General features: G+C 34.6%; 1 non-coding gene across 1 annotated transcript; it reads left to right on the plus strand.

Moving 5' to 3' along the window:
- Positions 1–277: 277 nt before the first annotated feature.
- LOC124896356 lies at positions 278–384 on the plus strand. Its single transcript, XR_007052716.1, has one exon. It is a non-coding gene; the product is annotated as a small nucleolar RNA R71 (small nucleolar RNA).
- The last annotated feature ends 11141 nt before the right edge of the window (positions 385–11525 follow it).

Here is an 11525-nt window from a genome sequence, read left to right on the forward strand (position 1 = left end):
TTAGGTTGTTTAGCTAAGTAGTCATATAGTTTTGCATTGCTGTAATCTATGCTTGTAATGCAGTGAACTGATCTACCTCCAATACCCCTGTAACCTTCTTGGGAGCACTCCTTGAGTCTGCATGTCAGTTCGAATTCCCTTGTGAGATTCAATTTAATAGTGTATATAATCTTTATAAGTTTTCTCCAAAGCTTGGCCTCCTGCTGTTGAATCCAAGAGAATCTTTGTATTCGACTCTAGGCCTTCTATAAATGTATGCACCAAGACATCATTCGATTGGTGGTGATGAGGATAATTTCTGAGCATGTCTTTAAATCTCTCCCAAGCTTAATAGAGATTTTCTTCATCTTTTTGTATCAAACTCAAAATCTCACTCCTCAATCGTACAGTCTTCTGGGATGGAAAGAATTGAATAAGGAACTTCTAAGTACAATCTTCCCAAGAAGTGATAGAGTATGGTGGTTTAGAATGTAACCACCTCTTTGCTTCCCCATTTAGAGAAAAAGGAAAGAGTGTCAATCTGACATAATCAGCATTCACATCTTTAGGAATGTATGTATTACTTATTTCCAGGAAGGTATGTATGTGCTGCTGCAGATCCTCGTGAGAAAGTCCATGAAATTGCCCCATAGAATTCCAAAACTTCACCATATTTTGTTTCAATTCCCACCGACCTCCTGGCTCAGGCTTCTGAATGTTGTTAGTCACATGGTTCGTAAGTGGGATTGCCACCTCAAGAACAGGTCTTGTGGCTGGTTGAACAGGAACGACTTGAATAACCAGAGAGAAAAAATTTCCAATATTTGGATCAACAATATTAGGATCTCGTATTTCAGCCATCTGATCCTATTGAATGAAATGTTGAGCACTTAGTCTCTGATGAAAAATCAATTCCGATTTTATAAAAGGCTCTACCAACTTTTTATCTCTAGCCAGTCTAGTCAGCTAAACCTACAAAAATTCAGCTGCTAAGATCAAGTTGTTACACTTAAACTTATTATCAAAAACCAAGAATTAAGAAATTCACTAATTATACTAGTTCCCGGTAATGGCGCAAAAAACTTGTAACGTCCCTACGCACATTCAAGTGTACATGATCGTACAAGTAGTATAAAGACTTAGACAGTTAGATATCATTCCCACGAGGACTAATAAACTAGAAATTTAATCAATTTTTAGTTTGAGACAAATTTGTATTAAGTATTAAGTTCTTGAGAGTATCAAGATGATTGTGAATTTATGAATAAAAATATAAATTATTAAACAAGAAATAACTAGTGGTGAATAGAGCAAAGCAAGCAACGGTTGTAATCAATAATGATAATGATTCCAGGATTGAGGCATTTTGAACAATCATACAATTCTCTATTCTTATCACAGTCTAATTGGTTATCAGGTTGTTGATTTGCAAGTTTTATGCCATGATCTTGGTGTCCCGACCTCAAATCTTCTATCTATTGAATATTGTAGCTACAACTCCCATAGAGATACAACAATTCTTCTAAATTCATAAAGTTATCTTCTTATAGTTGGACCAACCAAGGCTTCTAGGTATATCCCTATCCTAGATGCTAATTCAAATATCTTATTTTATAAAAGGATAAGAACCTTGCTCCCTAGTTCCTTCGTTCTATCCTATGATTCTCCTCCCGTATGCACATAAAAATATAGATTTATTCTAATGGTGGCCACTCATCAAAATAGTAAGTGCAAGAAATTAAGAACAACCCAGATGATAATCCAAAAAAAAAAACTATGAATGAAAATATAAAAGAGTAATCATGTTCTTGGCCTCAACCCCAGAATAAGGGTGTTTAGCCACTCATATTTGAATTCAACATCCAAAATACATAATGAATTATACCCAAAATAATTCTTTTAGTAAATAAGTTCAAAAGAAGTATTAAGAACCCTAAAAGAAAGAATTTTGTGTTTTTTCGCCGCTGCTATGCTTGCCAAAAGCCCCTGTAATTGTGCTCACGTGTTCCTTTTACACTAGGGAAAATTTCACCAGATTTTTACTCTTGACGCGACGCGTCACAAATCGAGTTGTATGACCTAACGCGTTGCATCCTTATCGTGTTGTTCCACTGAAATTCCACTTCCAAAATCAGGCTAAGTCATCGTTTCACTGGAAGTTGCTCCTCAATATTCAACTAAGTGTCAAAAATTTAGGCATCGACGCAACGCATTGATATCGTATCGATGCACTAGAAGTTGCACATGGAATTTTTTCTAACTCAGAAAAATCACATATCAATGCGACGTGTTGACATCGCGTCGATGCACTGAAAATTATTCTTCAAATTTTTGCTAAGGCACATAATGTTACCAATTGACGCGACGTGTTGAGATCGCGTCGTGTCACTAGTATTCTTCTCCATTTTCTTTCCTCTCGTATATTTTCATATATTTTTGCCTTTGATTTGTATGGTCCTTTGCCTCATCATGATATGCATCCCATTTTCTTCCAAATCCATGGAAAATCAATCCTATTTTTCTAATCATATCGGTTAGCTACAAAATACAATTTAACAAGCAATTTAACATATTTAATATACTTTTTATTCTCGAAACAAGTCCAAATAAGGGTAAATAGAGGTGTTTGGACATATAAAAATGCCTAAGATCATAGGCTTACTTGTGGCCCTCATTTTTGGGTCTTGACAGTTGGTTATGACATTTTATTAGGTTTAAGGCCAAGAGGAGCCTCGTATACTATTTCTTGAGTATATAGCCAAGTAGAGCCTTGTATATTATCTGTTGAATATTATATGTGTTGTGACGGTCTGTAAAGCGTATTTCATCGTATTCTGGATAGCCGACAGGTACCCGATAGACCTATTTACATAGGAAACTCTTGCAAATTATTTGAAAATTTAGAGATTTAGCCAATTTTAATACCTTATAATAGGGTAAAGTTAGACCAAATTTGATTAAATGATCTTATGGATGTCTTGATGATTATATAATGAAAAGTATGCTACAAACATCATTCGAGGATGAATGATCCTAAGTAGGGGATATTGTAGTGCCTCGAAAAAAAGAATTAATTTAGCACTTTAGGCAAGTGCAAGTTTTGGTCTATGAATGATTATTAAATGGTGCACATACTTGATAAGGAATTGTACCTTGTATGATATAGTGTACCGTTGCTAAATATAGTAAGAAAATGAAAGTGTGCTCCCTTATTTATACTAATTTCTAATATCAGAAAGTAGTGGGTCTATTTTATAAATTTCCAATAATAAGGAAAAACAATAATATCAAGTATTTAAGGGGGGAGCATTATACTTCACTGGAAGTGTTTCCTGGTACAAGAACACGTTCAACTCCTCTGTTTCTTCACTTTACACCATGAAAAAAATAATTTAAAGAATCAAGTGGGGATTAAAGGCTAGGAAGGAATTCCTATGAAGGAGAGGCATATCTCCAAGACCCTAAGCTAGTTTAATCCAAGAATTTCTTAAATTCTACTAAGAATTCAAGTGTGGGTTTAATTCCAAAAAGGTAATTTTTTCACTCCATACTCGAATGTAATTATAGAATAGATGTTGGGGGTGTAATATTAGTCGTTGTCTATTGTTTAATTGAATCTTTGCATTACTCTTTGAAATTGGTTCATGAGAAAGGGGAAAAAGGGAGAAATTTTGATAAAATGGGAGTTTTTAGGATTTCTATCTATTGGGTGGATTTAATATTAAATTGTATAAGTTGGAAAAGTTAGAATTCATTCTGTATTCTTGTTATGAAATTCGATTGATTTCGAGCATTATCAAAGATTATTGAAATAAGTTGTTAAATGTTCCTAAGGGTCATTGATGGTAGTATATGCTATCTTTGTAGTTATTTGAATGCCTATTGGATAGTTAAAGTTGGTGGTTGGGAGGAGACTATACTCGCGCGGGTTGAATTATTTGGGGATTGGAATATTATCATAGCTAGTAAAGCACTAAGGTACGTAAAGCTAAACCTTACCTCACCATTAAGGCATCACCCTACATCATGTGCTCCTTTTTTTCAATGTTAGTATAATTCTCATGAAACACAAGGTTAGAATCTCTATGTAGTCTTACATATCGTTCCCTTGTTCTATCGTTAAACTTATAAGTATCCATTTTGCTATCTTTTTATATTCACAATATTTCATATTATCGTAAGTCTCTTTACTTAGAAGTTCTTCGGCCACATGTTATATATATCACAAGTTATGAATAAAAGTAAACAGTAATGTCATAGTTGTACTTGTTTGTATTACCTAAGTGATCATTATCGTTAATCACATGTCATAGGCCTTTAAGACATTATTTGATTCACATTAACAACGAGATGGTACATAGGTTTTGCTTGGTAAATCCGATCAACGTGATTTTGTGTACAGGATAGAGACAAGACCATTATAGTGAGCCAAATGTTGGGGCATACCCACTTTTGTGGCATCATTTGTATTTGGAGTCAGCGGGAACATCATCTACTAGTTTTTCCTGACTCGAGCCAACATATAGAATATATGACCTGCGGACAGACCCTCATAGTAAGTCCCTGGATGAGGCGTACCTGATATCAGACTATGATCATAGTTATATGGGTTAGATCATAGAAATGAGTATTTGAGCAACATACACTTTATACTTTCCTCAGATTGCCTTCGATAGGCCATATTGTGATCATTTGTACTAAATATATGATAAATACATCACCTAGGAAAATTATATGCCCTATATTATAATGAACACATTCCTAAATATTATATAAGGTACTAATAAAATTGGTATGTAGGTTATAGTTTCATGTCGTATATGTGTTACTTGTTGGCTCGTACTTCTTTCACTTTGGTATTTGTTTGATATAAGCTTCCGTACTTTCCCAACTATTATCTTGTCTACTTTCATACCAGTACATGTCATTTATGTACTGCATTCTTAGGAACACCACTTTTATTAATGTAGGCTCAGATCCTCAGGATAGCAGATGTCCACGTTAGGCCCTATCGTCGTTTTCAACTAATATTTTGGTGAGCTCCATCTTTCCTTGAAAATTGTCTATGTCTATTACGGGTCTTTAGTTGGGTATGTCAGGCCCTACGCTAACTAGTCCTTCATATTATAGTGTGTTGAACTGCTTAGAGGCTTCAGGGACATCATATAATGTATTATCATACAGTTTTTGTTAATATGACTCGTCGTGTATGTGTAGAGCTCATATTGGATACCCTGCTCATTATTATCCCATAATCTCGTATGTGTCATAATGTGCTTGTAAAGTAAATGTACACAGTTTTTGTCCTTCATTATCATTTGGGTCATAACAGTGATAGTTATGATGAACCCTACTCTGAAGACCCGCAAAGAGACATTGTCAGACAACCATCTATATCCAATGAGTAACACTAACTCCATTATTATTTGGAACATCAGATGAGCGCATAATGAGGCATTTAAGAGAAGTCTCAATGAGATAATTATCGTTCACAATCCTTCTATTTTAGCTCTTGTGGAAACCATGCTTGAGGATCATACTAACTTGAGGGATGAACTTCACTTTACCGGTATGCTCGAAGTCCCTACAATGGGTTGATCTGGTGGAATATTTGTCCCATGGCATGCAAATCATGTTACTTTTACTAGTGTTCATACTCCTCTCAGGAACTCTATGCAGTGGTATAGGTAAACCATGTTGACACCTAATTTTTGCCCTCCACGACTAAATTTAACCCTAGGATTCTTTAATTGTTTAATAAAGTTAAAATATTTATTTCATCTAGATAAATGCGCTCTAAAATATTCATTTGGGTTAATTTTTTCATTTAATTGACGATTATACATTTTCTTATTTACACATGCAAAATTGTATAAATTTTGTCACTTAAATGTACATTTTTATCAAAACTGGACTTTTACTGTAAGCTTGAAAATTAATCAAAATAGATAAAGTCCTGATTTAAATAAAATTTGTTCTCAAAATTAATTTATTTGAAAAAATATTTATTTGATTTCATTAAATCAAGAAGCTCATGATTAAAGGAAGTATTAATTCGTATTGAATTTTAATTTAATTTAGAAAATCTATTAGATTTCACCATATTTGAAATTAAATTGGTCATAATTGCAATGCAATTGGCCAATTAATTTCAAATTGATTAAAATTATATAAAATTGGTTAAATTTTAAATCTCAATTGGGTTATATTTTAAATAACCCTAAATTCCCAAAACCTCTTATAATTTTTATCCAATTCCCACCAAATCAAATTCAAATTTTGAAATTTAAAAATTATACTATATTGTACAATTCCCCCTCAACCTTGTCCTTTTTTCAAATTCAAATTTTCAAATTCAAAAATTGTACTATATTGTACAATTCCCCCTCAACCTTGTCCTTTTTCAAAAGTCAAATTTTGAAATTCAAAAATTGTACTACATTGTACAATTCCCCCGTCAACCTTGTCCTTTTTTCAATTTTGAAATTAAAAAATTATACTACATTGTACAATTTCTCCCACCTTATCTTTATTTTCTTAAATTCCAAAAACACCTCTAAATACTTTCTCCACATTGGTGGATTAATAGAATTGGCTTCCCATCCTTTCCTATAAATACTACCACTATTTTACTACCAAAGGAAAAAAAAGTTTCAAAGTCTCAAAGAGTAGAAAAGACTTTTGACCAAATAGTTAAATTTCTTTTCTTTAGTAAAGTTTTTCAAGCGGTAGTCTAATAGGGTTTCTCGAAAGATTGCTTTTCGGTGGTGATCAAGACTCCAAAGAAAGCTTGAAGTCCCATTTTGCTGCCCCAAAAAAAGGTAAAAACACATTTCCCTTTTTAGTTTTATTATCATTTTTCTTCTTATGAAAATATGCAGTCCCCATATAAACGGGTTTGCCCTTGCTAGAAAGATCCTGAGAACTGGTTACTTCTGGATGACTATGAAAAATGATTGTAGCAAGTATGAAGTGCCCAAAATGCTAGATACACGGAGATCTAATTCGAATGCCTCCACGTGAGCTTTATGCGATGAGTTCAACTTGGCCTTTCATAGCTTGAGGTATGGATGTTATCGGACAAATAGAGCCAGTAGATTCAAATAGGTATAGATTCATTTTGGTTGTCATTTATTACTTCCCTAAGTGGGTCAAAACTGCTTCATATAGAGTCATCACCAAGAAGGTGGTTGCAGATTTTGTCAAGAATAGCTTGATTTGCCAATTTGGAGGGCCAGAATCAATCATTACTGATAAATTGGGATGAATTGGACCATTAATTGATGAATGAGATTTGTGATCAGTTCAAGATTTTTCATCGCAACTCGATCGCATACAGTCCATAGATGAATGGAGCTGTGGAGGCCGCCAATAATAATATCAAAAAGATCTTGAGGAAAATGATCGAAAATGACAAATAATGGCACGAGATGTTGGCCTACGCTCTATTGGGGCATTGTACAACAGTTCGAACCTCCACTGGGGCAACTCCTTATCTACGTGTTTATGGGAATAAAGTTATAATACCTGCCGAGGTTGAAATACCTTCCTTGAGGATTATTCAAGAAGTCGTATTAAGTAACGAAGAATGGGTTCGCACTCGCTATAAATAACTCATATTGATTGATGAGAAGAGAATGGTTGTCGTGTGTCATAGTTAGTTGTACCAACACATGATGATTCGTTCCTTCAATAAGAAAGTAAGAACTTGAATATTTGAAGTGGGCAATTGGTTCTCAAATGCATATTCCCGCACCAAGAAGAGTATAAAGGCAAGTTTGCTCCAAATTGGTAGGGACCATACATAGTTCGCAAGGTACTATCCCTAGGAGCTCTAATTCTATCTGAGATGGATGGTCAAGAGTGGAACAAACCAACCAATTCTGATGCGGTAAAGAGATACTATGTTTGAAAGTTGTTTTAGTTTTTGTTTCCTATTTGTAATCGCCTTTATGATAGTATTTGTTTTATAATGTATAATTGCCTAGAATCCCTTTTATTTTATGTACGAACTATGTTTGACCTGAATTTCCAAAAAAGGGATACGTAGGTGGCCTATGTCAGCTTTGGTCAACCCCTTAGGTGAATTTAATCTTTCCTTTTACATACGAACTACGTTTGACCTTAATTCCCCAAAAAGGGATATGTAGGCGGCCTATGTCGGCTTCGGTCAACCCCTAAGGAGAATTTATACTTTTCTATTATGTATGAACTATGTTTGACCTGTATTCCCAAGAAAGGGATACATAGGAGGACTATGTCGTCTTAGGTCAAACCCTTAGGAGAATTTACTGTTTCCTTTTATGTATGAACTACGTGATGACCTGAATTCCCAAGAATGGGATACATAGGTGGCCTATGTCGGATTCGATCAACCCATTATAATTTTCTATATATCCCTAGCGTAGTCCTGAACTACGTTTGACCTAATTGCTGCTTCAACGGGATACGTAGGCATCCCAACGGCTCGGTCCTGGGGAAAAAATTTGAGAAAGAATCTCAAAAATTCACATGAGGATAATTATCATCCGATAAAGAAGATGAAGACCCGTGAAGCTTTCAGATTCTCTCCAAGATCATCTCAAATAGTATCAAACTGGGGCAGAAATTTTAAGGAGGCCCTCAAAATTTCCACTAATATATTGGAATATATTTCAAATCCCCCAGCACCAGAGATCGAAGTCAAGTTTCAAAAATCACTAGCGGCGACCAAGTCTTGGTAGATTAAATCTCCAACTATGGTAGAACTTTCGATAATTTTCAAGCTTGCCTCCAACTTACCAATTTGGTATTCAAGCTTGTCGTTGCCGTCTTTGAAGTTGGTATAGAGTTCCTGGTCTTTTGTGAGCTTGATCAGGAAAACTTTCTTAAAAGTTGTGTCATTGTAGATGCCCTTTAAAACACTTTCTTCAGAAGCCTTAAATGATACATGTTGGGTCTCTATGTATATTTTAGGTCAAAATATATTGATGCACACTCAAGCAGTGGTCCAATAGTTGAATATCTCACTTTAATCGAGCGTTGCTCAATGCAGCTTGCTTGACCAACCTTCAAGGAATTTGATAAATTAATTAGAAAAGAGTTATGTAACGTTTGGTCTAAACTGACTCTACCAAGCCTATCAAATGTTATGTAACTCCAGGCTCATTACCCTATCAAAAATCTTTGCCCGAGTTAGTGCATAAATCAAATGGCCTCAATCTCTCAGCCTTTTTGTTGATCGCTCTTCTCTAATATAGAGCACTAGATATATGCCATACAAAAGTCTTCACCATCAACAGAAATTCTTGCCACAACGAAAGTCTTTAGAAGGCAAGATTAACAATCTCTCAATATCACTTTTATGACTTTCTTAACGTTTTTTGCAATTATATTGGAATGGATAAACCAAAATAAGCATAATTTCTCGCCCTATTCATTCCAATATATTGGCAAGAGACGTCAAGATAACTATAAAAGTGATATTGAAAGATTACTAGTCATGCCTTCTAGAGACTTTTGTTATGGAAAACATGTCTGCTGACGGTGTAGACTTTTGTATAGCAGATATCCTGTAATCTATATGGGAGAAGAGTGATCAATAGAAGGATGAGAAATTGAGCTCATTTGATTTGTCCACTAACTCAGGCAAAGGTTTTGATAGGATAATGAGCCTGTAGTTACATAACGTTTGATAGGTTTTGTAGAGTTAGTTTAGCTCAAACGTTATGTAACTCCTTGATAATTAATTTATCAAATCCATTGAAGGTTGGTTGAGTAAAGTTGCATTGAGCAACACTCGATAAAAGTGGTCTATTCAACTGTTGGGACCACTGCTTGAGTGTGCATCAACACATTTTGACCTAAAACATACATAGCGGCCCTACATGTATCATTTAAGGCTTCTGAAGGAAGTGTTTTGAAGGGCTTCTATAATGCCACAACTTTGAAGAAAGTGTTCCTAACCGAGACTAAAAAAGACCAAGAACTCTATATCAACTTCAAATACGACAACGGCAAGCTTGAATACCAAATCAGCAAGCTTGAAAATTATCGAGATTCACATACTACAACAAGCCTCTGATCTTCTCCAAGAAATGTTGAAAGCATGCTAAGGCTAGAAAACACAATCAATTAATCCATATCGCTAAGGAAGCAATGAAAATCAATTTGTCTTTCAATCTTGTTTGTGGTTCCAATCAGGTCAACAGTAGTGGACCTAACCGGAACCATAAACAAGAAGGCATGGGATGCAATTTAAAACTCAGAAATTGTAGCCTTCTCTATTATTAGCACAAGTTTTCTAGACTTATTGTACATTATTTCAACCTTCGATGTCCGTGAAGATACTTGCTTGGTTTTTAATCTAGGTGATAATCCCGACCACGCTACCTAGTCGCAGCTTTCTAGTAAAGTGTCCATCTACACTACTTTTTTTCAAAGAAATAACAGATAAATTTTTCATTACCAGATACACTTTCATATTTGTACTTGATTCAGATTTCTCATGTTTTAAATCAATTTCATCAGTCATATTCACTAGAAGTTCCTTTCTACCCTATTTATCCTCTTCAATTAGCTTTCAGATGATATAGTCTTTCATCAACCCCCCTTTTCGTCGCACATATTCTTCTTCGACTCCTTCTGGCATATAATCATCTTCTCGAACAACCTTCCATATAAATTTAAGCCAGGTGAATTTCTATTGGTTTTTCATTCTTGTTTGATGTAGTGCAAGACTTCAACGGCCTTCTCAGAGTCCAATGCACACTTAAAGTTAAGTCCAATCGTTATTGGATCTCTGCAATGAGACAAAATATTGATCCCTTCTCAAAACTTGACACGCATAAACATGAGCAACAACCGTCAGTAATTCGTAACAGGGTATCGACACCATCATCATGGGGCCCTTGGACATCAATTCGAACCCATCAAACTTAACTGTATAATGCAGGATCTTATTTGAATGATTAGTGCCTAATTGGTTAAAAACTGCAATTCACAAAAATATTATACTTTATGTGTGTTATCCCGATGACCTTATCAGTAATACTTAACTCCCACACATGATAGTGGATCCATCTATCTGCACACACCTTATTCTTCCTAGCCCATCTATGGCTTAATTTGAATAAACATATGACTAACAAGTTGCTACTGATGCCACATTTGCTTAAATTGTCAAATAATTATAGATATCTGTTATGACAGATGATTAATCTGTTACAACATATGACATATCTGTTGGAAAAAACAAATAGATATATCCATCTGTTGCAACAGATTGCCAATCTGTTGTAAATTATCTAAAAGATGGAATATATTTTGCAACAGATTACCCATTTGTTAGATTTATTTTAAAGCAATTTTCTTTTTTTTAAAAAAATATAATAAAAGATAAAATGTTGTATTCAAATCTGTTTTTTTAATTTACATATTTAAAAAGTCACCAGTTTTATTTAATTAAGGGATAAACAGTTATGGCTTTTTGACTAACGCCTTCAAATTCAATATTTATAAATAGGTCCCTCCTTACTCGTTCATTCTGCTACACTTACAAATATGGT

The sequence above is a fragment of the Capsicum annuum genome, chromosome 2 (genome assembly GCF_002878395.1).
Source record: "Capsicum annuum cultivar UCD-10X-F1 chromosome 2, UCD10Xv1.1, whole genome shotgun sequence".
Taxonomy (NCBI): Eukaryota; Viridiplantae; Streptophyta; class Magnoliopsida; order Solanales; family Solanaceae; genus Capsicum; species Capsicum annuum.